At 38.5% G+C, this 5,430-nt stretch overlaps 1 pseudogene; it reads right to left on the minus strand.

Annotated features, from left to right (window-relative positions):
• Nucleotides 1–388: 388 nt before the first annotated feature.
• LOC118494590 lies at nucleotides 389–5,059 on the minus strand (annotated as a pseudogene).
• Between the last annotated feature and the right edge of the window lie 371 nt (nucleotides 5,060–5,430).

A 5,430-nucleotide genomic window follows, 5' to 3' on the forward strand; every position in this document is an offset into this window, starting at 1 on the left:
GGTTTTCTTTTATAAAAAATACAAATGTTCTTTTTCCACAGATACATCCGTAACAGCAATATTTTACAGTCCCATCTTTAAAAGAATCACTACTATATTTTATAATCAGATAGCTTAACATGGTGGCAAATATGCAGGAAAGGTTGCCTTTAAGGTTTCAATACTTTTAAATAGACTTTTAAATAGACACAAATGCAAACACTGTAAGCAATACAGATTTGCAACATAAACACTATCATAGGAAATCACTGTAGACAAAATGTGGACATTCATGCAAAAGCTTTCGACAGTCTTTTGGCTGGCAGACCCAACACATAGCAAATAAGGCATAACAGTCTGATCAGCAGCAATGGAAAGGAGTAAAAAATGTAGAACATGTTTTTCAGTAAAGTATCAAGTCATTGGTGTCCATGCTCAATTCAGCCAGAGCCACGAATTAGAAAAGTTCTAGCGGCAATTAAAGATACCATAGTCCACTTTTGACAGAAGAAAACATGGTTAATTAGGAGGTCCTTTTTTATATCACAAACGATGGTGCTTTAGTTTTGGTTGGAAAAGTATCATGTTTAAGAGTCATCATCAGTTTTTATGACATGAAAGAGGGTGACATTAAATATTACCTGGTGTCCGTTATTCCAGGCGTACAGTGCTCTCTCTCTGGCGTTGTAGTCAAGCATGGAGATATGAAAGTACTGGTTGTGGAAAGGAATGTCTATGTACTCGTAACTTGAAGTCTTCGTAGAGTAAGCGTAGTAAACCTTCGCTCCGGACAGGTGAGAGTTAGTGATATAGAGCGTCCCACAGATCATGAATGATTCGCCCGCATTCCTTTTGGAGTATTCAGTGTTCCAAGTCTTCATGACCTGTAGAGTGTAAGGGTCAATCTGGGAGATGACGACATTTCCAGCATTTTGATTGGTCGCGTACACAGCCCACATTCCCAGTTCGTCAGCCATGACGTCGATGTCGGAGAACCCCCCCCATGTGTATGGGTACATGTTGTGGAAGCCGGCGAACTCCAAAGCTCGCTGGGCCAACACGCTGCCTGTCTCGAAGCTGTACTTGACAATTATGTTGCTCTGGTACTTGTTGTAGTAAAGGGATCCATTGTAGACAATGTGATTGGTTCCCTCCCATTTAAATGGGAGGTTGTAGGTTCGGGAAACCACCCCTGCTACAAAGTCGTCCATCGTCTTGTACTCGCGCACAATCTTGCTGTTAGTGTAACTGTCCATATACCAAACCTACATCAGAGAGGATGAAGAGAATGGGTAGTGAGAAACTCGATATAGCCTGATACATGTCAACCATCAGATATAAACTTTTTCTAACCTCTTTTTTAAATGATCATCTTTAAATAATTTATCTGATTCTATAAAAAAAAGTGTAGAAATGCAGTTCAAAAATGAGAAGTTCAGAAACATACACTACTTAGTTAAATCAAAACCCATTCCATGATAACAGTCTTCAGCTGTTGTGATATTCTACCTACTCTAAAAACACAACACAGATATTGTACTGTACACACTGCCCAGTCCTTGGAAAGCACTCCCCTGCTCTCATAACTCACCCTGTTGTTTCTGGTCGATGCTAGAGGATCAGTCATCCATGCCCCAAACCGGGTTCCAGATGTCTTTATTGTAACAGGTCCAGTGATTTTCATTAATTTCCCACACGCTGTTAATAAAGAAAGGCAGCGATAAGATGTTCTGTGGTGCTTTTTGTCTCTAACTAGATTTCTCAAGCCAATTTCATGCCTGTGCCACCAGAGAGTGTACCCTCGGTGCATACTAAGATAGCACTGGCAGCGAGCTGCTTAAAGCATAATGGTGCAACTGCTGTTTGTATACTACACAGCTTTCTCATGCCTAGCCCATAGTTTTTCCTTGTTTTCATTGCACCTAAATACAATGTAAATACAGACCTCACATATCATTAAAGTCTTTAGTTACGAGCTGTTACAACAACAACAGATTTGGTTTGAGCACAATTAGCAAAGGACAGATTTTTACTAGGGCTGTCAATCGATTAAAAAATGTAATCTAATTAATTACATACTCTGTGATTAATTAATTGAAATTAATCGCATACATAATTAACGGTGCCTGAACTGATACTTTTTAAGAAAGTAAAAAAGAAAAGAAAAAAAATTGTACTAAACAATAGTTGGTGACATTAAAGAACGGCTTGTTTATTGCTAAGGCCATATGGTCAAAATGAAATGATTTAATAATAATGTATAACAATAACATTAACTTATTTCACTAGTAAATTGCTGTTGAACGACAAAAACACCACCAGATGGGAAAAGGACATTTACAATAACTTCAAATGCACCACGAGGCTGTAGTTTACCAGTTTCATTGAACGCACCGTCGTGTTGTTTCTCCGTCTAGTGTTAACTAGCGTCACGTGCAGCGGTGTTTGTGTTGCCTGTATTGTCTGTTTCAGAGCATCAGAGAGAAGCGCAGACATATCAGTGGCACCAGATTTCGGTAGCCAACCCTATTCAGGAAGAAGATTTTTACAAGTAAATGTTCCAATTAATGATCCAGGCAGAACATTCTCGTCTCCCTCCTTCATTTTACAGTCGAATGGTGGCTAGAACGGCTCTGGGTCAAACGTCAATATGGAATAGATTAATCTGCTTATTTTTTTTAACGCGTTATTTTTCTCAGATTAATTAATCGAAATTAACGCATTATTTGACAGCCCTAATTTTTACAATCAAATGTAATGCACCTTTCATGCAAACTCTACCTTTGCCATTACCCGTCTACAGTATACATGAAAATATAAAATATAAAAGTCAACATATTGCTTTTTCCTAATTTTGTCTTTAATGTGGGTCTTATTCAGCCACTGTGAAGAAAATGATGAAATGATGAATGATGAAAAACACAGCTGACTAACGAATAGCCTGTAGACTTTATAGACTGTAGACAGTATGTCACTTTCAGAAGCCTTTGTGGATTTGTGGAAGATTGTGGAACATTTTATTGTTTGAAGAGCCAAAGGCTGTCAATACACCAAATATTCCACAAGAACAAAAACTAATTACTTCTTTACTCACTGGCATGACATTGAGGTGAAAACAAATTTCCATTAAACAGTTTTTCTTTTAAGGAAACACATTCTTTGTGTGGGATGTGAGGGCAACACAACAAAGAAAAGCATAACAGCAATTGAAAGTAGAATTCTCAAGGTAACCTGCTGTACATAGGTGTACACAACTACACTCATTTGTGGTCTTTTACTTCAAAAACACAAGGAAGTCCGGCTACAAAGGTTTATTTAAGATCTACTTTTCTCCTATGGTTATTTCTTCAGCAGCAGCAAAACAACTGAATACATGAGCACAAAAACACTTCACACTCGCACATGCAGTGTTCACCACTTACTTAGTTTGCCCATACAGCTGCGGAGCCGGCTGTCCAGTCGCAGGACTCGCTGATAGAGCTCATCGTAGTCAAAGGCCCCAACCTCCTCCTGGATGCCTGTCAGCACTGCTGAGAGGTTCCTGATCTCCTCCTTGAACTGGGAAATGAGCGCAGCATCCATCTTGTACTGCTCCAGTACAGGGATCAACGGCTTCAGCTCGTCCATCTTGTCCTTAAGCTCCTGCAGAAGTGACAGTGACAGCAGCAGAATAGAAAACAAGAGAGAGGTGGTACAATGTGGATAGGTGTGATAGTCAGGGACAAACAAAACTACAATTTGTTTGAGGAGTGATCCCTGCTTCAGTACATGGTTATTATTAGTTATCAAAATAATGCACCCATGTACTGGGGTAGACTAAAAATGCTGGTAAGTGATTAGGAATTGTACATATGTCCCTTGTTGCCCCAGTGCTCCAGGCTAACATGCAGTTGCAAGTGACAGTAAGTTAGTATATTAATCATGAGAAAACAGACTGATAGTGTACAGCATGTGCTGTAGGAAACACCCAATGGAACTATAAGCTAACCATGAAGCAATGAACCAATCATTAATTCACCCATCCATCCTCCATGCATTTACCTTTTCAGCTTGTTAAAAATATATATTTATCCGACCTAAAACATATGACATAGATTACATATGATATTTAGATGTATGGTGGCCAGCATTCTTTTTTTAAACCAGACTTTGTTTCTGTCCTTGCCATGCTAGTGGTTGTTCCACACAGTTATTTCTTCAATGCTTTCAGTGTCTCTAGTGTTGCAACTTGCCACACTAGAGATATTCCTACTCCTATACCAGCTGTCCAGTGCAATCTACACAGGGAAATTGCAGCAGCAAAACAGCCGGTGAAACAACCAAAGACGTAAGTGCTTTCTGAATTAGAGAGCTTCTGAATATTTGTAGAGTATATATATTTATTTTCAATGACACACAAAAGGTCTGCACACTGACAAAGAAGTTAGGGGGTTAGGTTAGGTGTATACTATTTCTTGGCAGGAGCAGTGACTTCCTGAAGTTGCTTTGGACAGAGTCAATCCAGTAGTATCCCGTTTCAGTCTTATGCTGAGCTAAGCTAACCAGCTGCCAGTTGTAGTCTTATATTTACCATAAAGACATGAGAGTGGAATTGATCCTCGAATTACAAATTGTAAATGTTGAACTATTTCTTTAAGCCTAAAACAATAAAGGCTGTACAGTTCTCATCAATGGAATGTGATGTATAGAGATTAATCTGACTTAGGTCAGTCATTCCCTGTTTTTTCCAGTCTTTCTGTACCTCTCTTCTTTGAAATAAAATTGTAAAAAATGTAAGTAATGTATAAAGTATGTATATATGTATAAAGTTCAATCACACTGAAAACATGTTTATGGTGTAAATGGAATTCATGAAATGAATATAGGAAAAGCCAAATAGAAAAGATCTATTGAACATTTGATTAAACCAAACTGTGATTAAACCAGGCGTAGAATACCTGGAAGTTTCTGGCTATGATGGATTTCCTCTCATCCTCAATCTGTCTGAACTTGGTCCTCAGGCCCTTCATGGTTTCCATCTTCATGACATATTGGAAATCCCTCTGAGTCGCAGGTTCAGCACCTCAATAGACTGAGACATGTTCTGCACCTAGAATAAAAACAATGATAAATGATCACCTCAAACAGGGGTTAGCACTCACAAATTGGACATTTAGCAGTATATTATAGTATAGTAGTAGTTAGTATAGTTAAGTCAGTAAGTGAATTGAGGATGCCTTCCCTTGACTCCTTATTCTATCTTTTACAGGCTATTTTTGAAAAAGAACAAACATGGCAAGCCTGGCAGAGGCATACCTGTTTTAAAATGCACATGATAAACATGTATATTAGGACAAGTATTACACTCCTCAAAAGAACAATAAAGCTTATAGAAATGTGTTCCTTTATAATTCCCATCTTAACAGTGTGTGTGCTTGTATGTGTGCATGCTGCACTGGGGTGGTAAATGTC

The sequence above is a fragment of the Sander lucioperca genome, unplaced genomic scaffold (assembly GCF_008315115.2).
Source record: "Sander lucioperca isolate FBNREF2018 unplaced genomic scaffold, SLUC_FBN_1.2 Unpl_9, whole genome shotgun sequence".
Taxonomy (NCBI): Eukaryota; Metazoa; Chordata; class Actinopteri; order Perciformes; family Percidae; genus Sander; species Sander lucioperca.